Raw genomic sequence first — 10,294 nt, 5'->3', positions numbered from 1 at the left:
AGAGACCACATATTTCTCATTCTCAAAGTCAGGAGACTTCCCTGCCTACACATGCGCAGAAAGGTTCCTTGGAGGTCAAAGGGGAGTTATGCTAAATCTACCGTAAGCCTCTTCGGTAGAATTCACTTGGCTAAGAGATGTATGGGCGCACATGGGAAGATCCTGAGATATACCAAACACAGACTTTGAACCAGGCAAATCAAAATGATTGTCCAAAGGAAACCCAAAAGAAATGCCCCATATAAGTGATTCAAACTGCCAAGAGGACGCGACTCTCTCTCTCTGAGTCCGCCCGTGTGTCTATCCACACATACTGTACTTTTTTTTCTCCTAATAAATACTTTACTTGTTTTACTACTTTCTGTCTTTGTGGGAATTCTTTTTCTGCAAAGCTGTAGGGCCAGGGCCTTGTCACTGACCACTGGTCTAGTGGCTAGGATTCAGTGCTCTCACCACCTCCACCCGACCTCAATCTCTGACTGGGAACTGAAACCCTGCTTCAAGCTGCTGCAGGCTGAGGCCACCTGATATCAGATGGACAGCTAGCAGTCTCGATAGGCAGGAATGAGTTCGTAGGTCTGTCTGTGATTGGTTAAAACAAGTCCCAAATTTCATGAATCATGAGAATTTTGGGTTGGACTCAATAAAGCTATGACATCCTAAGTCACTCAGAGTTCATGACTCCTTATCAGCCTCAGCTTGTTAGACCCAGTTGGGATACAACAGAAAATTGTTTTGTTATCTTCCATGCATGGAGTGCTATGAGTCAAAAATTTCCTTTTCTCTATGATAGCTATGATGATGACCATAACAGTGATCATGGTGATAATTATGACCATTATATTTTCTACTGGATGGTAAAGTAATTTCTAAATTATTTATATTTGTCGAATCTTGTTTTCTTTTGGTTGGGCAAAATAGACTTCCGAACTCTTAATGATTTATCCTTAATTTTCAAACATGTACATTTTATGGATCTGGTTGCATGCATTTTATAAAGGAATAGCACTGGTCAGTGTTCAAACCAGGTTACCACATAATTTTCAGAGCTACAAACTAGCATTTTCACCATGTTATTTGAGATCACAAGGCTCACTGTCTGGTGTAGAATGATGTCTCAGGAAAGAAATATTAGTATATCCACTTAATGCTCACAATGTAAAGATGATATATTTCTATTATAATCCCCGTTACCTCTCAGAGAGCTATGTTAAAAAAAAAAAAAAAGAAGAGAAAGATAAAAATAAAGACATGAAGGAAAAATAGAAAAAAGAGAAAGGAAGGGAACGAAGAGAAAAGAAAAAGAAACCCGAACCTGGAGAGCAGCAGCGTTAATTACAAACTAAAATAACTACAATGTAAATTCCCCAAATTTGGCCCAAGAGCCCTGGTTGTATTCTGCAAAACAAATGAGAGAAGTTTGGCGGTCTGGAAATCACAGCTACAGAGGCCAGAGAATTCTAAATGGGGACCCGATGGGAGAGCACAGAAACTCACGGCCTGGGATGCTGTGCCAAAGGCCTTTGTGATGGTAACGAAACCACATGCCAGCTGGACTATTTACATGCTGACGGTTTTCTCTTTCAACACATGCCCCTGTGCATCTAATTGGACAGCGGATTAGTCTACACCAACACTTCTCAAACTTTTTGCTCTCAGTTCCCTTCACACTCTTAAAAATTATTGAGAACCTAATGAGTGTTTATTTGTGCCTCATATCTATCAATTTTGCCATATTAAGAATTTAAACAGGGAAATTAAAAAATACATATGAATTCACTTAAAAATAACCATAGTAAAAAAATAACCGTAATACACCCATTACATGTTAACGTAAATATTTTTATTAAAAAATGTATGTTTTTCAAAACAAAACAAAAAATTTAGTGAGCAAGTGTCATTGTTTTGTATCTCTCTTTACAATCTGGCTTAACAGAAGACACCTGGATTCTCCAATCTGTCTCTGCATCCAATTTGTTGTGATAGGCTGTTTTGGTTGAAGTATACAAAGAAAATCCAGCCTCACACAGATAGATATACTATAGAAAAAGAAAGGAGTATCTTACTGGCTATTTTAGATAATTGTGGATATTCCTCTTTGATACCACAAAGAGGTATATAAGCAGTTGTTTAATCTTTAAGGTTAGTTGCAATTTGGACTCTGAGCCTTTTAGTGTCCTGACACATTAAAATAATTGGTCTATTTTACACTTTCAGTGGATCTCTTACCAGTGTGTGATTTTGTTACACCATGCATTGGTCATTTGTAAGTTATTTGTTCAGAGCTATGCAGACATTCCAAATGATGACTCATTATATGATATGAAAAATCATATTGGTCAGTATCCAATCTATATCATCAGAAAAGAGTGCAAGTATTAGGATGCTCATGGTGCAGGTATAAATTTTCCAAAATTCTGATTTTCCCTTGAAAGCATAATTTTTACCTTTAACAACAAATACACTCATTTATTTTCCTTGAAGTGATAGCTCATTTCATTCATTTTCAAGAAAATATCTCTCAAATACTCAAATCTGAAAAAACATAATTTGTAAAAAGAGATATTCCCTGAAAAAGAGCAGCCAGTTCAGCTTGTAACCCAGGTGATTACACAAGTGCTTTTCTTTAGGACAACCGTCTTTCTTCGGAGTGCAGCAGAAGTGCTTTATGTGTACCTCTCATTTTATCACACAAAATGTTAATAAATTTACTCAAGACATAAAGATTTGATAAAATCAATATTTTTTCCTGCTTTATCAGGGGCTGCAAGTAGTGAAGAAATACAATCACTACTACTAGGTCAGTTTGGTGCCACTGCCTCTATTTGAGCTAAGGTGCCAGCAGTTTTAATCACCATTACCATTGCCAATTAGTATAAATGCAACATAGTGAAAAAGGCAAATATGTAACATCTGTGGACTGACTGAAAGGATGATGGAGACCTGTAGGGGTCTGATGGACTACACTTTGACAACCACTGCTGTATACTAAGAGAGACCTCATCATCCACTGACTGAAATTCACAAGGGGGAAATGAAGATTGCCAAGCACCGGTTTCCAATCAACATTAAGCAAAATGATCCAGGGTTATCAGCTAGGAACTCTACCAACTGCTCTCCATAAATGAAAATGAAAAATTTACCTCCTTAGCATGTGATTTAGTGCTAAGTTCTGAAAGAAGCCAAGAAGCATCTTACTGTAATGATCAACATTTTAGTGCTGAGCTCAGTTCAAGAACCAAAGCAGTTTTCAATAAATTCATATGAACACATAGAAGTAATTTCTCTTTTACTATATACTTGGGGGTCTGGTTCAGCAAAAATAGCAACATGCTCTCCACTAATGGTTAGGAAACACGAATAACAATTTAAAAATAAAACCCACCAAAACTTGCTCAATCTCTTTAGCCTCAAAAAGGGATAATTTTTTTGTAATCTTTGTATTTCTATGAAGCCACTATTCAGGAAATTGAGAATCCAACTTGGATAAATCAATTAACCTAAAGAACATGAAAGTGAGGAGAGCTTTGTAGAACAAACCCCTGAAACCTGATGGCATTCCCCCCAAGAACACAGGCCATAATTAAGGAAACTAGCAACAGCAGACTAAATACAGTTTTTTAAAGTTTTACGACACAATTTCTGTCTCTCCTATCACAAAATAAGGCCATCTGGCCTCCTTTCTCAGGAAAATATTTCGTTTACTCACCTCCCTCTGCAGGGCCTTAACCTGTGCTGTGCGTGCCTGCACCCCAGTGACACCATGGGGTGTTAATGTTAGCAGGAGCAATTTTCATTTCACTATACTTAAAAATATATATATTTTGTAAGTGATGTAAAAGCTTTGGATGCTATGGAACTGAAAATCAAAAAGGGCATTAAGAAATTGGAAGTATATTCAGATGATATGAATATTGGTGTAAACAGATATAGAATTGTTTTAATAAATAATAAATGGTTTTATAATAATTATAGTAGTTGATTTAGTACCAAACACTGCTTGGAAATTACTGCTCCCTCAGGTCCCAGCACCATGGCTTTCCTGACTCCACTGATTCAGGCTGCCTTGGTCTTACTGTAGTCATCATCAATGGAAGACCAAAGTTCCTACCACCCAAGAGAAGGAAAAATTCCATAACACTCCTAGCACATTACTAAACAAAGAAAATTCATGTGAGAAAGAACTGAAGAAATTGTGAAGAAAAGAAGAGGAGCTCTCACAAAAATTAAAAAAAAGAAATAACCTTTAAAATAAAATATCAAATTACATCTACTTTCATGAAGTGTGGTCTGAGTTAAGAAAAGTAGGTAAATAATTGGCCAACTCCTCCTTTGAAATCTATTAATTCATTCGGCTTAAATTTTCATGAGGATATTTAAAATGATGGGGTGTGGAGGTTTTAAAACATTTCTGTAAATTCTTTGATGCACCTTCCATTGAGAGGTAGGGTCTCTGTCTCCTTCCCTCGAACCTCAGTTGAGCATGTGGTGGCTTCAGCCACTGCAGCACAGCTGAGGAGATGCTATGTGGCTTCTGTGGCTGCAGCTTCCAATTTGTTCTCTGGGAACACTTCCTGTTTGGAGTCCTGAGCCACTGTGAGAGGAGTGGGCTATCCTATCCTGCAATGCCAGGGAGACCATGGAAGCATTCAGCTCAGCAGTACAGTTGAGCCCATACTTTGGCATCTGAGCTGTTCACTGGATGAAGAAGTCATCTCAGAAGTGGGTCCTCCATCCCCAGACCCTTGGGCTGCCTGTAGCCATAGAAGTCGTACCAGCTGGGGCTCCAACAGACTATGGAGCAGAAAGGAGCCTTCCCCACTGTGCCCTTTCTGAACACCTAACCCACAGAAGCCACATGGCTTGTTGCTTTATACCACTGAGTTCTGGAGTGGCTCATAACTTAGCAATAGATGACAGAAATGGGGCTGTTGGTATCTATTAGATGAATGTAAAGCCACACGCTTCACTTGTAACAGAGGGCTGCACTTTCCTCACAACCGGTTCATTTGGTCACTTCGTCAAAGGCAGTAGCTGAATGACATGAGAACAGCCTGAGATCAATTGACAAGAAAGCTATGTAAAAACTCAGCCAGTTTCTCTCAAAACAGATTTGTTGGTAATGATGACTTGATCTACTCATGTCACTACATGTATGTAACACAAAACTTTGAAGTACATCTTAGGACATCAAGCAAGACTGGAAACATACTTGGTTTGTGAGATGAGAGTGTAGGGCAATGTCTGTGAAAATGAAACATTAAAATGACACTTAAAAGATTAGTTAAGCATTCGAACAGTGAAGGTCATAATATTTATATGCCTCCTTAAATCTCCTGAATTTTAAATACCCCATGGTTTTAATTTAGTGCCCAACATGAAACTGTCCTCTACTCCCAAACCTGTCTTAATTTCTTGATTTACTTGCCTGTGTAAAGGCAATTACAAGAAACTTTTAAGATCTACAGATTGCAAATCTAAGCCTTGCTTCATCCACAAAAAGTAGAAAACTGAGCAAAAGCATTATGATCACTAGCTAAGTTCCATGAGAACTGCTTTTGTTTTGTGGTCTGCTAGTCTCCCAACCCCTAGAATAGTGCTTAGCATGTAGTAGGTGCTCAATATTTATTGAATAAATAATTGAACATGACAGATCCTGCAGGGTGGGCTACTGCTGAGGTGATGAGAAGAAAAGCAGAAAGAGGAAATGTCTACAAATTCCCTGAGTCAGAAACTGTCCTCAGTGCATATTTTGGCCACTATTGAAGAAAGTTAAATCAATCAAGAGACTATCTATCTATCTATCCACATATATAACATGATATATAATATAGTATATATAACATGTGTATTATGCATATTATATAATAAATACATAATGTAATGAATATAATATAATCCATATAGTATAACATGTAATTATATATTATATGAATATATTATATTTATTATAATAAATAAATATCTGTATATATACATACATATATGAAGATAAGATTTCATGTAGAATTCACTGGGCTTTTCAATGGAAAATGGAAAAGCTGTGGGCATGAATTTAGTGTTTGTGTAGGATAGGGAGCGTATAATGTGGAGTAATTCTGTGAAAAGGCAAAATCAACTTAAATTTTATCTGATTTCAGGACAGAGCTGTGTATCCTCAGTCCAATGTTTCCATGATGTATTAAGAGTTTTCTACTTTAAGACAGTCACTAAGTGGCATATAAATCCAGGCAACTAAAGAAATGGTATTTAGTAGGAAAAGATTTTTTCCTATGTTTGGTGATTTGTTTCAGATTTGTTGGCAGATTAGTTTCAGTCTTGTACCAATGCTCCCAGTACAAATTCATGTGATGTTACTTGTCACAAGCAGCTTTCAAAGTTAAACAACAAGAACATTCCCCCCTAACCTTATTCCCAGCTTGTAAAATGTAGATCCATCATTATTTACAAACAGAAGCATACTCGGGAAGAGTAACCATGCTGCTGCTGCTGGTGGTGAAGATGATAGCTACCCCTGTACCGAGTAGTTATTGCTCTTATCATCACATTTAGTCCTCACACCTACTCGGTAGGGAAGATATTATCATTACCATCACCCCTCTTTCTGAGAACACAAAACAAGAAAGGTTAAGTAACTTCTCCAATATCAAATACCTGGTGGAGCCAAGATCCAAACCCCAGTCTTTTTTTTTTTTTTTTTTTTTTGCGGTACGCGGGCCTCTCACTGTTGGGGCCTCTCCCGTTGTGGAGCACAGGCTCCGGACGCGCAGGCCCAGCGGCCATGGCTCACGGGCCCAGCCGCTCCGCGGCATGTGGGATCCTCCCGGACCGGGTCACGAACCCGTGTCCCCTGCATCGGCAGGCGGACTCTCAACCACTGAGCCACCAGGGAAGCCCCAAACCGCAGTCTTTTTGACAGTAGAGTCAGGGTTCTTAAGTCCTAGCCTATATCACCTCTTGGAAGTTTTATTAAGCTTATCTCACCCATGTCTTACTCCAAAAGTACAAGCATCATTCCCCCAGATAATTTTAATGCTAAGTACATTTCTACATGTAAAAGAATGATAGCTTTCTTTTCAAAAAGGGAAAGCTGTCCTTCTCACTCAAACATGTCAACGTGGTAAACATCTGGCCCACTCCGGCAGGGCTGTGTCTCTGCCCAGTCAGGCTTGCTCTCCAAATTAATGGGACAACAGCCACAGGTACAAGTGGGAAAAGGCTGACTCCCTGAGCTAAGCCATTGCCAGGGACTCAACTCCCATCCCCTGTGGCACAGCAAATGGGAAAAGCACAGGCTCTGGAGTCAGACAGACTAGTTTCCAATTCTGACTCAACCACTTACTAAAAACTTTGTAAATGTGGACAATGTTATTTGATCTCTCAGATCCTCAGTTTCCTTCAGGTAAAATGGCAATTATGTAATCTACCTCAAAGTAGGGTTGCCAGATTTAACACATAAAAATATAGGAGACCTGGTTAAATCTGAATTTTAGATAAACATTGACTATCTAAAAAAATACAGGTATGTCCCAAATATTGCATGAGTCATACTTATACTAAAATTATTGCATGAAACATATTTAAACCTTTTTTTGATATCTGAAATTAAAATTTAACTGGGTGTCCTGTACTTTATCTGGCAGTTCTCCTCTAAAGGGCTACTGTGATGGTTGAATGAGATGACAGATATAAAGTGTTAGCCTACTTCCTGGGACATAATAGATGAATAATAGATGTTAGCTTCCTTTCCCCTGTGGAAGAAACTTATGCATCAATTACCCCTTCATGGACCAGCTTCTTTAGTATCTTCTCTAGAGTTATCTTTCTTACGACTACAAACATTCAACTGTCCACTGGAAGAAAAATGTCCAACCTAAAAGTTTCAAGTTAAGTTTTATTCAGGGAACTTACTGAGGATTATAGCTTGGGAGATAGCCTCTCAGATAGCTCTGAGGAACTGCTCCAAAGAGGTAAGGAAGGAGAAACGATATGCATTAATTTTTTCCCCTGCTGGTAAAAAAACCTATAGTTGAACATCAAAAGATTACTGTTAATCAGAAAGAACAGATATATTAAGTTAATGATTTTAGTGCTTTTTTCTTTTTGTACGGGGGAGAATGCAAGAATCTGGAATCACCTGACATTTTTCCTTAAATATGCATCTTGAATATCGAGGGGATGGCCTATCCAAAGCACAGAATGCTTCCTGTTTTTCTCCATCCTGAATTCCCCTTGGTGCCCAGTCACTGGGCCACTGCAGTGGTTAATGGCTTGATCATTGTAGAACAAGAAATGGCAGGTGGCATTCTTTTCTTTACACAAGTCTCCCTTATCCATTAAATGACAAGTCTCCCTTATTCATTAAATGTAACCGTAAAGAATTAAAAATTTCTCTCTGCCGGTTAGCATGTTACTTCTCCCTGTTCCTTCATTGCCAAATTCGCTGCCTTCAACACTCAGTTCCAATACTTTCTTCTCTTCCACTCTATCATTTATTCATTTGAAAAGTAATTGACGAGCACTTACATTTGCCAGGCACTGTGCCAGGTCCTGCTACCGCACAACTATGAGAAAAAACTGACGTGGTCCCTCCCTGCTCTCACGGTGTTCACCATCTCCTGCAGTCTGACTTCTGTCGCTCATTCTGCTGAAATCCCCACACTGACAGTCACCAGTGCTCTCCTAATTCCTCATTCCCCTCCTCCATCACCCTTCTAAACAAATGAATGAATCCCTTTTCTCTCTGTCTCAGGGATCTCACACCTTCCTGTGACTACACCCTCCCTCCTGCCCTATCCCCCACCCCCACAAAATCCCTCCTCTGCTCTTTCTATCTCAATAAATAGCTTCCTTATCCACCCAGTTGCTTAAGCCAGAAACTCAGGAATCCTTGATTTTCCTTCTCCTTTTTATCCCATCTGTTAGCAGGTTCTGTTGACTCTATAGTCAAAATATACTTCAAACTGCCCATGTCCCTTCATTGTCATTGTTACTACCTTGGCTTCAATTCCTTCCAACTCTCCATTGACAGTGTAACAGCCTCCTAACTTGGCTCCCTACTTCACACAGCAGCCAGACTGAACTTTTCAGAAGAGCAAATCTGATCATGTAACTTCCATAACCATAAGAAACAATACAAAACAAAAAAAACCTTGAAATGTTACAGTACTAATGGTATAAGTAGAATTTACGTATTTATTAAAGGTTTTATTTGTCCAGTGACTTGAGATGTTTTAGAGGCAGCCTCACTTAAGGAGTGCCTGTGCTAATAAGTCTATGTTATCAGCATGGTTGGGTCAGGTTAAGAAAAAATAAATGACTGTAAAGCCTTCAGAAAATCCCATGTGCTAAAAGCATTTTACCCCCTCTTCAAAACATTTTTGAGAGGCAGAGCCCCTGGGGATTCCTCCCATACTTGTGCTGTAATAAATTCCTATCACACACCAAGACCAAGGAGAGACAGTAAGGGAAGGTAGGGCTCTATTTCCCTAGAAAAACAAGAACACCTGCTCTCTGATGCTCAGAGCTCTTCCACCAGGGAAGCAGCAAAATGTTTGCTCCTCTTAACTGAGGTTTCACAGACCTCAGTTTCTGCTGCAGCAGAAAGAGGGTTACTGGCAAAAACCCTCCCCAGCTGAGAGAGTGGTGGGATAGCTGCTTGAAGCCAGGGTCTCTGCACTGATACAAACCAGAGGTCTGTGGAGGACGAGGGAGGAAGCATGGAATGTTGTAGGGGGGAGTCTGGAACACTAAGAAAGCCCCACTCTCCAAAATCAGTTGAACAAGGCCTTCTTAACTCTGAAGTTAGATAGTGATAACCAAGCAATAACCAACCTACCTTCACCACATGTCTTCACCATATAACAAGCAATTACAATCTGCTGCTTGGGGAGGAACAAGGCATGGAAACAAATCATCTTCATGCAGGCGTGCAAGCAGGGTTTGTTGATAACTGAGAGCAGAACAGGAGCACTGGGAGAAACAAACCTCAGGCAATCCAGGCTTCACCCTAAGCACAAAGTAGGGGCAGCCCTTCATTGGCTGCATCTGAAGACTTTGGTGAGCTGAATGTAACTATGGTAACAACAACATAGCAATAACATCCAGCTCAACTACTAACAACCACTAAGGCCTGACAGAGAAGGCAGTGTGCCCTTTTCAGTTTACAAGCAATATGTTTTATTCAGTGAAAATTATGACACACCAAAAAGGAAAAAAAGACAACTTATCAAGTGATAAAGCAGTTAAGAGAACCAGGTTCAGATTCAAATATGACTTAGCTGTTGGAATTATC

This window comes from Monodon monoceros, unplaced genomic scaffold (assembly GCF_005190385.1).
Source record: "Monodon monoceros isolate NGI ecotype Baffin Bay Population unplaced genomic scaffold, NGI_Narwhal_1 Super_Scaffold_6, whole genome shotgun sequence".
NCBI lineage: Eukaryota > Metazoa > Chordata > Mammalia > Artiodactyla > Monodontidae > Monodon > Monodon monoceros.
Note: the sequence above shows the minus strand (reverse complement) of the source record.